The sequence below is a fragment of the Bos indicus x Bos taurus genome, chromosome 1 (genome assembly GCF_003369695.1).
Source record: "Bos indicus x Bos taurus breed Angus x Brahman F1 hybrid chromosome 1, Bos_hybrid_MaternalHap_v2.0, whole genome shotgun sequence".
NCBI classification, from domain to species: Eukaryota; Metazoa; Chordata; class Mammalia; order Artiodactyla; family Bovidae; genus Bos; species Bos indicus x Bos taurus.
This window is the reverse complement of record NC_040076.1, coordinates 4,287,103-4,305,078: the sequence shown is the minus strand read 5'-3', so window position 1 is coordinate 4,305,078 and position 17,976 is coordinate 4,287,103. Positions and strand designations below refer to the sequence as shown.

General features: G+C 40.5%; 1 pseudogene; it reads left to right on the top strand.

The window, feature by feature from the left end:
- The first annotated feature begins 11,795 nt into the window (after positions 1–11,795).
- On the top strand, positions 11,796–15,056 carry LOC113897413 (annotated as a pseudogene).
- The last annotated feature ends 2,920 nt before the right edge of the window (positions 15,057–17,976 follow it).

Below are 17,976 nucleotides of genomic sequence, written 5' to 3'. Positions count from 1 at the left end.
CCCTGTATATTGTCATTGGTCTCTAGGGGTTTATCATGGAGATGAAAAATCTAAATTAGAGAATGTAATGAAACAAAAAATAATCTCTCTGTACGGTGACATCTACCACTCTCAGTGCTATAGACATTCAAAGAATGAATAAAGACTGCCAGATTTGGATAAAGGCTACAAAGAAAATGTTTGCATAATTAGAAATAAAATATAAAATAAAAATTCAAGTCTCTGCAAAATGTCATGATTACTTAAGGAAAATAATTCATTCAAATAACCAAAATATAAAGGAATTGAAATTTTTTTGAAATTGTCCTAAAGGACAACATATGCCCTTTAACCTCCTCCTTGAATTAATTGTGATTTTAAAGGTGGCTGCAAAGGTGGCTGAGTCCTTGATTTACTTAAGTGTTTTCTCAGTTTCTTCTTCTAAGGACTCTGAAGGGAACCTATTTTGTAAATCTGAACATGAGGCTGCTGCTCCAAATATCCGTTAAGGAGATGTACTGATTTTTCCTTGGCAATGTTTGCATCTTCAGTGGAGCTCTCAGAAATCGTCTCAAGAGCTCTGTAGGTTTGCCTTCTTTTCTGGGCAGTCTTCCAGCCAGGGAAGGAATTGAAGCATTTAGTGCTCAGCCCTTCGGACATTAGTGGTCTCCCTGCCAAGGCTGCCTAGGACTAAACTGATTCCTGAATGTTGCAATTACCGAGAGCATCGTTATTATGAATGATGGATACTCGTGTAGTCTTCTCATTTTGCAAAGTGCTTTATAGTCATGGTGCATGCTCAGTCATGTTCGACTCTTTGCAACCCCATGGACCATAGCCTGCCAGGCTCCTCTGTCCATGAGACTCTCCAGGCAAGAATACTGGAGTGGGTTGCCGTTTCCTCCTCTAGGGTATCTCCCCCACCCAGGGATTGAAACCATATCTTTTGCATTGACAGGTGGATTCTTTACCTCCATGCTACCTGAGAAGCCCATGCTTTATAATTGTATTCCCTTATTAGTTTTTAGATGTTAATGCCTAATTACAGTATGCTTTGGCCAAGCCTTAAAAGGATTGGCTTCTGGGGTGGCGGATCCAGTCCTTTCCCCTACTGGGCTGAATGCACATGGACTCATTGATCTCAGTTCCTCAGGGATACCCCTATGCCCTGAGAATAGGAAGCAAACCAAGTAAATCCTGTCCTGATCCAGGGCTATATTTGGCCTTTTTTTTCCAGGTTACCATTTCTGCTATAAGGATTGAGTACTTATTGCTGTACTCAGCAGCAAAGACCACCTCCTTCCCTTGGATCTGACAAATATTTCTGGTTTCAGTCACTAGGAAATAATTCTATCAGAAGCATATGAATAGTTTGAAGGTATTTTTAAGATAGTGGAGGCACTTATACTGTGATGTATATTGCATCAGTAAATGTATATCTTTTTCTAAAACAATGCCACTTTTCTCTAAACAAAAACCATGCTTCTTGTCTTATTATCTATTGGCATGACTTATCAGGACTTCACAATCCAGCTGAGCCACTGAGTGAGCAAAATATTCCCTAAAGTTTTCAAAGCATTCTAAAGAAGTTTAGAAATACAGTTAGTTCTTTTCAGTTATGAAAGAGAAGCAATTAGAATCTGGATGGATCAGAACTAGAACAAAAAGTTTCACAATTCATATGGAAGCACAGAAGACCCTCAGTAGCCAAAGCACTATTGAGAAAGAAGAATGGAGCTGGGGGAATCAACCTTCCTGACTTCAGATTATACTACAAAGCTACAGTCATCAAGACACTTTGGTACTGACACAAAAACAGAAATATAGACCAATGGTACAAGATAAAAAGCCTGGAAATAAACCCATGCACCTAAAGTACATTATTTTTGACTAAGGAGGCAAGAATGGGACAAAGACAGCCTCTTCAATAAATGGTGCTGGGAAAACTGGACAGCTACACCTTGGAAGGAAAGTTATGACCAGCCTAGATAGCATATTGAAGAGCAGAGATATTACTTTGCTAACAAAGGTCCATCTAGTCAAGGCTATGGTTTTTCCAGTAATCATGTATGGATGTATGGATGTGAGAGTTGGACTGTGAAGAAAGCTGAGTGCTGAAGAATTGATGCTTTTGAACTGTAGTGTTGGAGAAGACTCTTGAGAGTTCCTTGGACTGCAAGGAGATCCAACCAGTCCATTCTAAAGGAGATCAGTCCTGGGTGTTCATTGGAAGGACTGATGCTCAAGCTGAAACTCCAATACTTTGGCCACCTCATGTGAAGAGTTAATTCATTGGAAAAGACCCTGATGCTTGGAGGGATTGGGGGCAGGAAGAAAAGGGGATGACAGAGGATGAGATGGCTGGATGGCATCACCGACTCTATGGACATGAGTTTGAGTGAACTCCGGGAGTTGGAGATGGATAGGGAGGCCTGGTGTGCTGTGATTCATGGGGTCACAAAGAGTCGGACATGACTGAGTGACTGAACTGAACTGACACGTAAAAGAATGAAATCAGAACACTTCCTAACACCATACACAAAGATGAACTCAAAATGTATTAAAGACCTAAATGGAAGACCTGAAACTGTAAAATTCTTAGAGGAAAACAAACATAGGCAAAACACTCAATGACATAAATCAAAACAAGATGCTCTATGACCCACCTCTAGAGTAAGGGAAATAAAAACAAAAGTAAAGAAGAGGGACCTGATTAATCTTAAAAGCTTTTGCACAGCCAATGAAACTATAAGCAAGGTGAAAAGACAACCCTCAGAATGGGAGAAAATAATAGCAAAGAAACAACTGACAAAGGATTAGTTTTCAAAATATACAAGTAGCTCATACATCTCAATGCCAGAAAAACAAATCAAAAAGTGGGGAAAAGACATAAACAGACATTTCTCCAAAGAAGACGTACAGATGGCTAACAAACACATGAAAAGGTGCCCAACATCGCTCATTATTAGAGAAATACACATCAAAACCACAATGAGATATCACCTCACACCAGTCAGAATGGCCATCATTAAAAAGTCTACAAACAATAAATGCTGGAGAGAGTGTGGAGAAAAGGAAACGCTCTTCCACTGTTGGTGGGAATGTAAACTGATACAGCCATTATGGAAGACGGTATGGAGATTCTTTAAAAAACTAGGAATAAAACGACCATATGACCCAGAAATCCCATTCCTAGGCATATACCCTGAGGAAACCAAAATTGAAAAAGACACACATATTCCAATGTTCATTCCAGCACTATTACAATAGCTAGTACATGAAACCAACCTAGATGTCCTTCAACAGATGAATGGATAAAGAAATTGTGGTACATATACACAGTGGAATATTCAGTTCAGTTCATTTCAGTCACTCAGTCGTGTCCAACTCTTTGTGACCCCATGAATTACAGCACGCCAGGCCTCCCTATCCATCACCAACTCCTGGAGTTCACCCAAGCCCATGTCCATTGTGTCAGTGATACCATCCAGCCATCTCATCCTCTGTCATCCTCTTCTCCTCCTGCCCCCAATCCCTCCCAGCATCAGGGTCTTTTCCAATGAGTCAATTCTGTTCATGAGGTGGCCAAAGTATTGGAGTTTCAGCTTGAGCATCAGTCCTTCCAATGAACACCCAGGACTGATCTCCTTTAGAATGGACTGGTTGGATTTCCTTGCAGTCAAGGGACTTTCAAGAGTCTTCTCCAACACCACAGTTCAAAAGCATCAATTCTTCGGGGCTCAGCCTTCTTCACAGTCCAACTCTCACATCCATACATGACCACTGGAAAAACCATAGCCTTGACTAGATGGACCTTTGTTGACAAAGTAATGTCTCTGCTTTTGAATATGCTATCTAGGTTGGTCATAACTTTCCTTCCAAGGAGTAAGCGTCTTTTAATTTCATAGCTGAAATCACCATCTGCAGTGATTTTGGAGCCCAGAAAAATAAAGTCTGACACTGTTTCCACTGTTTCCCCATCTATTTCCCATGAAGTGATGGGACCAGATGCCATGATCTTCATTTACTGAATGTTGAGCTTTAAGCCAACTTTTTCACTCTCCTCTTTCACTTTCATGAAGAAGCTTTTGAGTTCCTCTTCACTTTCTGCCATAAGGGTGGTGTCATCTGCATATCTGAGGTGATTGATATTTCTCCCGGCAATCTCTATTCCAGCCTGTGCTTCTTCCAGCCCAGTGTTTCTCATGATGTACTCTGCAGATAAGTTAAATAAGCAGGGTGACAAAATACAGCCTTGACGTACTCCTTTCCCAATTTGGAACCAGTCTGTTGTTCCATGTCCAGTTCTAACTGTTGCTTCCTGACCTGCATATAGGTTTCTCAAGAGGCAGGTCAGGTGGTCTGGTATTCCCATCTCTTTCAGAATTTTCCACAGTTTATTGTGACCCACACAGTCAAAGGCTTTGGCATAGTCAATAAAGCAGAAATAGATGCTTTTCTGGAACTCTCTTGCTTTTTTGATTATCCAGCGCATATTGGCAATTTGATCTCTGGTCTATTACTCAGCCATAAAACGGAACGCATTTGAGTCAGTTCTAATGAAGTGATGAACCTGGAAACTATTATACAAAGTGAAATAAGTCAGAAAGAGAAAGATAAATATCATATTCTAACGCACATATACGGAATCCAGAAAAATGGTACTGAAGAATTTACTTACAGGGCAGCAATGGAGAAACAGACATAGAGAACAGACTTATGGATGTGGGGAGAGGGGAGGAGAGGGTGAGATGCATGGAAAGAGTAACATGGAGACTTACATTACCATATGTAAAATAGATAGACAACAGGAATTTGCTGTATGGCTCAGGAAACTCTAACAGGGGCTCTGTATCAATCTAGAGACATCAGATGGGGGAGGGGATGGGAGGGAGGTTCAAAAGGAGGGGAATATATGTATACCTATGGCTGATTCATGTTGAAGTTTGACAGAAAACAACAAAATTCTGTAAAGCAATTATCCTTCAATAAAAAATAAATAAATTTTTTTTAAAAAAGAAGAAGCTGGATGGCTCTAGATTTTGATGGACTCTGGCACTGTGAGGGTCTCTCATGGAGTCTGGGGCCTCCTAGTTCAAGGTCAAAGTCAGAGTGTTGGCCTCCCATAATGGTGTCATTGATTAGCCTTCCATACCTGGACTGGTCAGGAATTGAAGGACAATATTGCTATTCTGGCCATCTTTAATTGTCTCATTAGTTAGGGATGCTCCCATTATGAATCTCCCTGTCCCTATGGAGGTGAAGCTAAAGGCCCCACACAACTCTCTTCACACCCTTCGTTGTTGGGGTGAACGTGGACACTGCGACCTTTCCTCCTTTCCCTGAGACCGGATCTCCTTGCCATCCTCTACTGTCCTCCCAAACTTACCCAATGGCCACAGCCCAGTGGAACTGGGGTGCCCGCCACAGGTGGTTGCAGAAGGATGTAAGGAAGTGACTTCGGTATCTTTCTCGTTGGTTTCAATTCTAGAAGAACTAGAGCAACAGGCAGAAGTGAAGTGAAGTGCTATTCCCCCATTAGGATTAACCGTGGAATTGTTGTATGTTCCTAGAATTATAATATTTCATCATGTGTTGTTGTTTATGCCCTCTCATGTGTAATAGTGATATCTGGGTTTATTTTGCACTTCCTCGCACAAGGGGAGAGCAACCAAAAGGACATCTTACATCTGAAAACCATCCTTATTTTGAAGAAAGCTTAAGATAAGGGGAAGCGTGGGACTTTCCTGGTGGGCCAGAGGTTAAGGATCTGCCTTCCAATGCAGAGGATATGGTTCAATACCCAGTCAGGGAACTAAGATCCCACATGCTGCAGAACAACTCAGCCTGCATGTAGCAATGAAAGATGCTACAACTAAGATCCCATATAAATAAATATCATTTAAATAAATAAATATTAAATATATATTATTTATTTAAATAATAATTAAATAAATATTATTAATAAATAATAATATAAATAAATATTAAACATATAAGGGAAAAAAAAAGATCAGGGTGAGCAGGACCTTGATTCTCATTAAGGAAATTTATTTCAAGATCTTAAAAATAGATTTCTTAAAAAAAAAAAAAAAGATGTTCTTATCCCAATCCCCTGATGCAAGGTAGGGAATAAGTATCTGACCAAAGCAAAGCCTATCGTCCCTGGAGAAGGAAATGGCAACCCACTCCAGGATTCTTGCCTGAGAAATCCGAATGGACAGAGAGGGTTGCTGGGCCGGATACAACTTAGCAACTGAACAACGACAGCAAAGTCTACTGTGTTCCTCCCTCGGGCTTTGACTCTGGGGCAGTGATACAAAGAAGTAGAGGGGCATTTTTGAACTCATCTTGTGGTGGCCGCAGTGATTTCCACTGTCTACTGGTGGTAGGGTTAGCAGTGATGCTGGAATAACGTGGCCACAATAAGGTCCTACATAGAGTCCCATTGTAATGATTTTGGCTGTGGTTCTGGCCTCCTTTCATTTTGCCCACTTTTGTGCCTGGTTGATTAGCTCTACCTGAATCCTGCAAATTACTCCCCATCCTTAGGAAAAATTGCTTTTTGCTTTCAAGTAATCAGAGTTGGTTTCCATTATATGGAACCAAGAACCCTGAACAGTGCCATCATGCTGGGACCCAGGACATTGATGACAAAGGTTAGTAGAGTCTATTTGGCCCAATATCTCTTCTTAACAATAAAAGAAAGTTTTCTTTGAATTTGGGAGTGAGTCTTTGTGTCAGTGAACATTTATATTTTGAGGTAAGTCCTTGAAGCACAGAGACCTTTAGTCACTGTGTTTCTATTATTCTAATATTTTGCACTCTTAGTGACTAACTGTACATTCCATACAAATGTTGATGGTACAAGCTTCCTCTGAATTCTTACTGCAATGGGCTCTGATGATAACTTTTGTAGATAACCCTGATGCAATTGCCTATGAATTCATACTCTGATGAGAAAAATTTTATAAATATTCTTGACTTTGGGAAGGAAAATAATAACTTATAGAAGAGAGTTATCCAAAGTATGTCTTCATAATTACTCAGGAGATGTATTTTTTATTTGTCTTGTCCCCAAATGTTTACCAAATTCAATAGTTAAAAACCATCTGTGTTGCTTCCCTATAAATTTCTTGCTTGTATATTTACAAATGGAATATATTTATTTGTCATTTTGGGGAACTATTTTCATAGTGCTCACTTCATATGACAGGTTTCCCACTTCATGAATGAATGTTATTTTGGTCTATGTAACCCAAAACTCTGGAATGGTTTTTAGGGGTCAGTAGTGTATCTATTGTATTTCATTTGTGTATGCTGAAACTTTTATGTATTACATAGTGATTGCTGTTGTTATTCAGTCACTCAGTCATGTCCAACTCTTTTTGAACCCATGGACTGCAGCACGCCAGACCTCCCCACCCACCACCAACTCCTACGGCTTGTTCAAACTCATGTCCATTGAGTCAGTGATGCCATCCAACCATCTCATCCTCTGTCATCCCCTTCTCCCCCCACCTTCAGTCTTTCCCAGCATCAGGATCTTTTCCAATGAGTCAGCCCTTTCCATCAGGTGGCCAAAGTATTGAAATTTCAACTTCAGCATCAGTCCTTCCAATGAATAGTCAGGGTTGATTTCCCTTAGGGTTGCCTAGCTTGATCTCTTTGCAGTTCAAGGGACTCTCAAGAGTCCCAACACCACAGTTCAAAAGCATCAATTCTTTAGTGCTCAGCCTTCTTTATGGTCCAATGCTCACATCCATACATGACTACTGGAAAAACCATAGCTTTCACTATAGAGACTTTTCTTGGTGGGGTTTCCCTTTACCTACATTGCAGGTAAAGAATCTGCCTGCAATGTAGGAGACCACGATTTGATTCCAGCAAATTTGGAAAACCCAGCAGTGACCACAGGACTGAAAAGGTCCATTTTCATTCCAATCCCAAAGAAAGGCAATGCCAAAGAATGTTCAAACTACCGCATAATTGCACTCATCTTATACACTAGCAAAGTAATGCTCAAAATTCTCCAAGCTAGGCTTCAACAGTACATCAACAGAGAACTTCCAGATGTTCAACCTGGATTTAGAAAAGGCAGAGGAACCAGAGATCAAATTGCCAACATCTGTTGGATCATCAAAAAAGCAAGAGAGTTCCAAAAAAACATCTACTTCTGCTTTATAGACTATGCCAAAGCCTTTGACTGTGTGGATCACAACAAACTGGAAAATTCTTCAAGAGATGGGAATACCAGACCACCTGACCTGTCTCCTGAGAAATCTGTATGCAGGTCAAGAAGCAACAGTTAGAACCAGACATGGAACAACAGACTGGTTCCAAATTGGGAAAGGAGTACATCAAGACTGTATATTGTCACCTTGCTTATTTAACTTATATGCAGAGTACATCCTATGAAATACCAGGCTGGATGAAGCACAAGCTGGAATCAAGATTGGCGGCAGAAATATCAATAACCTCAGATATGCAGATGATACCACCCTTATGGCAGAAAGCAAAGAGGAACTGAAGAGCCTCTTGATGAAAGTGAAAGAGGAGAGTGGAAAAAGTTGGCTTAAAATTCAACATTCAAAACACCAAGATCATGGCATCTGGCCCCATCATTTCATGGCAAATAGATGGGGAACAGTGGAAACAGTGGCTGACTTTATTTTCTTGGGCTCTAAAATCACTGCAGATGGTGACTGCAGCCATGACTGCTTGCTCCTTGGAAGAAAAGCTATGACCAACCTAGACAGTATATTAAAAAGCAGAGACATTGCTGACACAGGCCCATCTAGTAAAAGCTATGGCTTTTCCAGTAGTCGTGTATGGATGTGAGAGTTGGACCATAAAGAAAGCTGAGCACTGAAGAATCAATGCTTTTGAACTGTGGTGTTGGAGAAGACTCTTGAGAGTCCCTTGGACTGCAAGGAGATCAAACCATTCAATTCCAAAATAAATCAGTTCTGAATATTCATTGGAAGGACTGATGCTGAAGCTGAAGCTGCAATACTTGATTCGATCAAGCTCCACCTGATTCGAAAAACTGACTCATTAGAAAAGACCCTGATGCTGGGAAAGACTGAAGCCAGGAGGAGAAGGGGATGACAGAGGATAAGATGGTTGGGTAGCATCACTGACTCGATGGGCATGAATTTAAGCAAGCTCCTTGAGTTGGTGATGGACTGGGAAGCTTGGCATGCTGCAGTCCACGGTGTCCCAAAGAGTCAGACATGGCTGAGTGACTGAACTGAACTGAACTGACTTTTGTTGGCAAAGTAACGTCTCTGCTTTTTAATATGCTGTCTAGGTTGGTCATAGCTTTTCTTCCAAGGAGCAAGCGTCTTTTAATTTCATGGTTACAGTCACCATCTGCAGTGATTTTGGAGCCCAAGAAAATTGTCTGTCAGTGTTTCCATTTTTCCCCCCATCCATTTGCCATGAAGTGATGGGCCTGTGTGTCATGATCTTAGTGTTTTGAATGTTAAGTTTTAAGCCAGCTTTTTCACAGTGATGTGTGCATGCAAATGCTTACTTAATATTACCATATTAAAATGTATCAAAATATCCAGAATTATGTTATGAATTAACATACAAATGCAACATGAAATGAAAATGTCAACTTGTCTGAATAAATAAAACATTTGCTCAACCACTGTTTATGGTGTCATCCTACTAAATACAAGGCCCTTTGAAGACAGTAGAAGCTGATGTGCATTCTGCCTTTGAGGAATTATCTATTTAATGACAGGAAGTCACAGTTTCATTGGGAAGCTTATATGCTAATGGTAATTGTGTGTTGGTAGTCAACCACAAGTATAAACTCCTTGTTGGCGTATGTGTGTTCCTGACAAATCTTTGGAAGTAAGCATTTGGATATGGAAAGGTCATATCCTTTAAAGATTTCAGTCCTTATACAAAAGTCTCTGATACCCCTAACCTAATATTTTAAGGCCAACTTCTATTTTTGTAGTTATACTTAATAAGATAAGGGTAAGATATTACAACTCTTGAGGCCTGAAAGAGAATAAAAACAGAGAGAATATCAGAGCAATTTAGACCTAGAATGAAGCACAGATTATCTGGCTTAACCCTTAAGTTTACCAGAAGCCTACTGTTCAACCTTTAGATCGTTAGTATGTGAGAAACGACAAGACAACTCCCTTGATCACTTTTTCCTTCTTCTTCCGTCTCCCCTCCCCACCTTACTGTATTCTTCTGGAGTACTAAAGGGACCTCCCAGGGATGTTTTCATTTTGAGCAGAAGACAGATGCCAATGCCGATTTGAAGACATCACATGACTGAGCAACTAAGTAAACATCATGGTTTTAGGAAGGGAATTGGGATGCAGCCTACTCCTTCATACTGATGCAGCCTCCTTATCCATGCTCTTCTTAATGATCATAGAGCAGTGTTGGCAGACTTTTTCTGCAAAGGGTCAGAGTAAATATTCTAGGCATTGTGCTCCCTTTCATTTCTACCCAACCTACTCCACTTTGCCATGTAGTGTGAAAGCAGCCATAGACAATACAAATGAGTGTGGCAGGGGTCCATTCAACTGTGTTTGTAGAAACTGAAACTTGAACTTTATACAATTTTCACAGGTCATGAAATAGTATCTTTCTTTTAATTCTTTTCAGTCATTGGAAAACAAAAATCATGCTTAGCTCACAGGTTGTACAAAAACAGGCTGTAGTCAGATTTGGCTGGTGGGCCATGGTTTTTCTGTCCCTTTTGTAGGGAACACTTATGGGATGTCCCTTATATGTATACTGATGAATCTAACCTAGTCAGAGTTGATACCCAACGAAAATAAACATAAGGGGGACATAATTGCCTCAACCCTCGTTGTTGTTCTTGTTGTTGCTTTGTCACTAAGTAATGTCCAACTCTATGTGACCCCGTGGACTCTAGCCCACCAGGCCCCTCTGTCCATATGCTTCTCCTGGGAAGAATACTGGAGTGGGTTGCCATTTTCTTCTCCAGGAGGATCTTCCCAACCCAGGGATCAAACCTGCATCTCCTGCATTGCAGGCTGATTCTTTACCACTGAGCTACCTGGGAAGCCAACCCTAGTTAGGATCCCAGAATTTTCAGGATTATTTTCCTTATCTCTCTACATTTCAAGATGATCAGGTGGTGGACCACACACATAAGATAACTGCCCACATGACCTGGTAATCAAACTTTGTTCTATGCTTATTCAGAGACCAAGTTCTTCTGGACTGTGCCCCATATTTATTTCTTATTTATTTTCCTTTCCCCTCATCTTTGGGATTCTCCGCAGGTGATGTCTGCCAGCATTTATGGAAGGCAGATGCCTGTCTGTCTACTGATCCACTCAATAATCAAGGAAGCTTCCCAGGGAAGAAGTGTGGATAAAGCTCCATATAAAGAGGTGAGGTAGTTGTTGGGAGGGCTTCAAACTGCTGAGTCATTGCTGCGTCATCATTTACAAGTTGCCATTTCTGTTACAAGGCAAATGTGAGGGTGTGTGAATTTATGTACAATTTATAACATCAAATTCAGTGAAACATTTGCCAGTAGCTTTATACAGGGTGGATCAAAGTAAAGGACAGAAGCCTAGAGACTGGAAAGAAAAGGAGATTAAGATTTCATCACAGCTCCAGATTTCAGCCACACATCAAAGGTGTTTGTTCTGTTGGCTTGTTTTAAGAACATGCTTAAATGGGTTACTGTATAATTTATTTGTCAAAGTAAGGATTTTAAATGCCGTTAAACTAAAGACATTATGAGAAAACCAATTTTCTCTCTCTCTTTTTTTTTTTTTTGGTATTCATCCTGAGATAAAATGCAAAGGTAAGTTGTATGTATGGGGCAAATAATTTCTCTTTTATTAGGACTCTTTCCTGTCTCATTTTTGGTTGAGATTCCCAGGTAAAAAGTCTCAAGCATTCCCACATTCCAAAGTGAGCAACTGGACCCCCTAATCGGAACTTGTAAAGGAGAGTCAAAATCCTGTTTTGTGACTCTCAGCTGTCCACCTACCCCAGGCTAGGAAAGAGACCAAGATCATGGTATGGACAGAAGAGCCTGAAACTTGGAGAGATTTCTTTGGGAAAAGTTAGGCTTTGAGTTTCATGTTTCATCCAAAGTCTCATATTTCTCTTCTCAATCATGTGTCATGAAACGGCTTCTTATTCTGATATTTTTTCAACCTAAGATGGTAAAGCCTTTCTTAACTTACTGGTTGTACAAAAACAAGTCGTGGGCTGGATTTGCTCCATGTGCTGTAGTTTGCAGAGCTCTGACTTGGAAACAAAAAGAGGGGGAAATTAGTGGTTTTTTATCATAAAACTGTTTTAAAAATTATTGTTTGTCCCTAAAGTTTCGAGAGGAAGAATTTTTTTTTACATGGCAACGATAGTAATTGTTCAGTCATTCATTCGTGTCTGATTCTTTGTGACCCCTTGGACTGCAGCATGTCAGGCTTCCCTGTACATCACCATCTCCCAGAGTTTGTTCAAACTCACATCTATTGAGTCAGTGATGCCATCTACCATCTCATCCTCTGATAGTAATAATAATGCTGCTGCTGCTGCTGCTAAGTTGCTTCAGTCGTGTCCGACTCTGTGCGACCCCATAGACAGCAGCCCACCAGGCTCCCCCGTCCCTGGGATTCTCCAGGCAAGAACACTGGAGTGGGTTGCCATTTCTTTCTCCAGTGCAGAAAAGTGAAAAGTGAAAGTGAAGTCGCTCAGTCATGTCCGACTCTTAGCGACCCCATGGACTGCGGCCCACCAGGGTCCTCCGTCCATGGGATTTTCCAGGCAAGAGTACTGGAGTGGGGTGCCATTGCCTTCTCCAAGTAATAATAATAGCTAATACTTAAATAGTGGTTTCTATGTGCCTGATGCTTTTGAAGTACTTTGCTCTATTTACTCATTTAGTGCTCATGATACAGCAATGAGTTAAATATTCAACACTATTAAATAGTTTAGCCAAATTCTCAGTTTTAGCGAAAATAGCAGGGCCTAGATGCAAATCCAAGTGACCTCATTCTAGCATGGCACACTTAACTACAAGGCTAGTTTCTCACTTACGTTGGTCACACACCCAGTGAAGCCCACTGTTTCCGCTTGAGTGTTCCCCACAAGGTCTAGACAGTTTAGCAGGGTGTTCTCCTTTAGAACCTGTCTTTAAGGGGGTGTCTGAAGTCAGAGGGATAGAAAAATGCTGAGCAATCTTCAATATAAGTCAACACATTTTTTAAAATTCTTGAGTGACATAATTTTAGCAGGCAAACTGATCATCACAGGAAGGCTTCCAGAAAAGTTTTTTAAAATGAGGATGAAGAAAGAAAGCTTTATTTGATTGGGTGGGTCCACTGGGGACATGGTGAGTCTGATTGTCCTTTGGGAACTCAATAGGCCTCCAACCAGCAGAGTGTTTTACTATCTAATCTCCAAGTCACTAATCAAAATGAGGATTGTAGCCTGTAAGGAGAAAATTCGTCATGAAGGATTCCATGTCTGTGAAAGTTTTTTCATATATGTGGCCAATTGTAATCAGTCTCTGAAACAAGTTATGCTTTATGTTCTATGTATGAAACAAGTATGTGTGTGTTGAGAAAGGACCACACTTCATTTGTGTGGGGAGGACAAGAAGGACCCTATAAAAGCCTGTGGATTCTGCAAGATTCTAGCTGTACCACTTTTGTACTGATTAACACCTGGCAAATTCCTTTCCCTCTCTAGCAGCCAATTACGTCTCTGAAAAAAATAAAATAGCAATGATAATATTACTAAATTCACAGGGTCATTGAAAAGATTAAAGACAATAATGTATGTGCATTGCAAGCTATAAAAAATACATATATTAATATCTTTTAATAAAGCCAATGAAAAAAGACAAATCAAGCTGAATCTAAAGGAACTCTATTGCTACCTGCATCAGCAAATCAAGATAAGACAGTTGCTATTTTGTTTCAATAATAGCTCGAAGGCAACTAACAGTATAACCTCTATTGCAGGTAGTTTCTGAGAAAATACAGAGTCGGTATCACTTTAGAAATGTCTTAGGGGATAGATTTTCCTGAAGGAGGAAATGGCAACCCACTCCAGTATTCTTGCCTGGAAAATCCCATGGACAGAGGAGCCTGACAGGCTACACTCTATGGGGTCACAGAGTCAGACACGACTGAACATGCATGCCAAAAAAAGGGAGATCGATTTTATGAAAATGTTTGTTTTACCTTCCTTTTAATGAGAAGTATTTTCCCAGTTTTGGTCTAAACTTTCTATGTTTTAAAAGAAAGTCGCTCTTTTCGTGCCTAGCGCAGCCGTGACTCAGGGTCCCAAGAAGCGTGTAGCAGCTCCAAAACGTTGGATGCTGGACAAAGTGACTGGTGTGTTTGTTTCTCGTCCATCTACGTGGCCCCAGAAGCTGAGGGAATGTTTCCCCCTAATCATTTTCTTAAGGAACAGACTTAAGTATGCCCTAACAGGAGATGAAGTAAAGAAGATTTGCATGCAGTATTTCATTAAGATGGATGGCAAAGTCCACACCGATATAACCTACCCTGCTGGTATTATGGATGTAATCAGCATAGATAAGACTGGAAAGAGTTTTCATTTGATCTACGACACCAAGGGTCGCTTTGCTGTTCATCGTGTTACACCTGAGGAGGCCAAGTGTAAACTGTACAGTGAGAAAGATCTTTGTGGGGACAAAAGGAGTCCCTCATCCAGTGATCCATGATGCTCGCACCATCTGTTACCCTGATCCCCTCCTCAAGGTGAATGACACCATCCAAATTGACTTGGAGACTGGTAAGACTACTGATTTCATCAGATTTGACACTGGTAACCTGTGCATGGTGACTGGAGTTGCTAACCTGGGAAGAATTGGTATGATTACCAATCCAGGTTCCTTTAACGTAGTTCATGTGAAAGATGTGAATGGCAACAGCTTTGCCACACGGCTCTCGAACATCTTCCTTATTGGCAAAGGCAACAAAGCATGTATCTCCCTTCCCTGTGGAAAGGGTATTCTACTTGCCACTGCTGAGGAGAGAGACCAGAGACTGGCAGCCGAACAGAGCAGGGGATAAAATGATCTCTATGTGATGTGATTGGAAAAGTCTTTGTACCTAATTAAAGATAATTCCAAGTGATTAATAAAAAAAGAAAAGAAAAAGAAACTCAACTACTAAAGTTAGAAATGGGTGTGGTGGCCTCTTAAGAAAAAGGCATACAATTTGATTAAAATTTCAGCTCTTCTGATAGTTCTTAGCTCGGGTTAACTAACATTCAAGAATAAATTGATTTTTTTTCTGTTGTGTCATTTAAAACTGCCAGTGTTATCCATTCCAAGGTTTACCTTTATTATCAGCCCCCTCTGCCATCACCCAAAATTAAATTGCTGGCTTTCCTCAAAATGTTCTTATTTTTGATCAGATAAAATTTGCCTTCTTTGTAGTTTCACGATGAATAGGGTGTACATGGGATTTGGGCTTCGTGTTGATTGAAAGTATAGCTCTCTAGCAACAAGGATCTTGCTGGCTGACTTCTGTTTCATGTAAACACAAGCAGAACAGAAAGAAAAATGTGTTACACACTTGTATGTGTTAGCTCAGGCTACCATAACACAGTAACAGGAGTTGGATGGTTTAAACAACAGACTGATTTCTCATAGTTCTGAAATCGGTAAAGTCCACGATCAAGGTGCTGGCTGATTTGGTTCTTGATCAAGGCTTTGCTGCTAGAGTGTAGATAGGTGTATTCTCATTATGTCCTCACATTGAAGGGAGAGAGGGAGAGAGAGAAAGGGAGAGAGAGGAAGAGAGAAATAGAGAGGAGGGAGAGAGAATGGAAGAGGGAAAGAGAAAGAGAAGTAAAGGGAGAAAGGAGAAGAAGCAAGCGAGCTCCCTGGTCTTTATAAGGGCACTAATTCCATGATGGGGGCTCCATCCTCATGACCTAATTAGTTCCAAAGTCCTCACCTTCTAATACCATCGCATTGGAGATTAGGGCTTCAACATATGAATTCTAGGGGGAGCAGGAATCAGTCCATAGTGCTGTAGAGAAACTCAGCTTCTCTGCAGCAAATCCTCAAATGGGATTGTTCTTGCTTGCTTTGGAGACAAAACATAAACAATTAATTATTCCAAAGCTGGCTGAACAGTAGAGGAACTTAATAGAATTTCAATCAATGACTTTTGAAAACAAAGTAGTCTTAGGACTCCCCTGGTTCAAGGATGATTTGAAGAAGGAATAACTTGTGAATGCTTGTAAAATCTCATTTCAATAAATTTGAGAGAGATGGAAGTGGCATTGCTACATTCCAATTATATTTAAATGAAATGATATTAGAGCACAGAGGTGGTGTTACTGGGTTGAATTTGGTTTATCTAAATAAAGCCGGCATTGTTTTTATGTCCTGGTTTTTCCGTTTCTTCTTCATTTTCATCTCCTTTCCTCTGCACCATGTTAAGGTACCTGCCTTGGAGATATTCTTTCCCTGACCTCTAGTTCTGACAATTTCCTCATTCTCATTTCTTTTCAACCTCCTTTACTCCTCTGGGTCCCTAATATAACAATATTGATACAGTAGAAAGCACTAATTCTGAGCCATAACCATGTTTTCATTAAGCAGATCCACTGCTATGTGGACAGGGACTTGTGAACACATCTGTTCTACAGGATTTTTCATTTGAAATAATTTTCTGAAACCACATCAGCAAAGTACTACTATGATAAACTATCCCCAAAGACATGGATGTAGTTTTGCTAATCACAACTCTAAATCAAAATGGTATGTAATCATGGGATTCTACCTGTATTTATTCGTTCTCATGCATTTATGAAGGTAAACTCTGAGCTAGTGTTATTTGGATGTGGATTTCATGTTTTGTCCTCACCTAATCATTGAACTGGGCCTTTATGGAGTTGCTGGATTTCTTGACATTACATGGCAAGGCTATTAGCCTTGGTTAGAAGGAAAATTTGTGGAAAAACACACTACTTTATGCTAAATTAGCTATTAACTGCTTCTTCAAAAATTGTACCCAGTTTCTCCTGTGGTAAACTTATGATGGAGTTCATAAGATCCAAGAGGCTGAATGATATCATTCTAATAGTCTGCCATTGGTTGGCTTGATTGAAGAGGTTAATATTAGTCCTTGAATAATACTCCTTGCTTCTTTTCCAAAGTCTTATAAAGTGCAACTGAGACTACAGGCACAATGCAGCTGTCTCTCTAATCTTGAATTTCAGACGAGTAATACCCAAAAGCAGGGGTCCCCAAACCCCCAGGCCATGGACTCTTACATGTCTGTAGCTTGTGTTTTTTTTTAACTTTATTTTATTTTTTAACTTTACAATATTGTATTGGTTTTGCCATATATCGAAATGAATCTGCCACCAAGCTGCACAGCAGGATGTGAGCAGCAGGCAAGTGAGTGAAGTTTCACCTGTATTTACAGCCACTCCCCATCACTTGCATTGTCACGTGAGCTCTGCCACCTGTCAGATCAACAAGGATATGAGAAATGCAATGTGCCAGAATCACACCAAAACCATCACATACACACCCTGGGTCCATGGAAAAATTGTCTTCCACAAAATAGGTTCCTGGTGCCAAAACTGCCCAAAGCGGATTGCAGCATTTTATATCTGCCTGTAGCTAGCTCCAGGATGGTTTCCTATGAAGAGAAACTTGGCTCTAGGTGGGCAGTCACTGAAATCGCTGGGATGGATTTTAGCCATGTTAGTTTAGCACAGTGACTCTTAAATGGGGTTATTTTATCCCTCTTCTCCACTGCAACCAAGGGCATTTGGTGACGTGTAGAGACATTCTGGTGGCTAGAACTTGGGGGAGGTGGTGTATCCAGTGAGCAGAGGCCACAGATGGTGCTCAACATGTGACAATGCCCAGGACAGTCCCACACAACACAGAATGATCTGACCCCAAATGCTAATAGTGCTGAGACTGAGAAACCCTGGTTTCAGTAAGGAGCATGTTTGGACCTT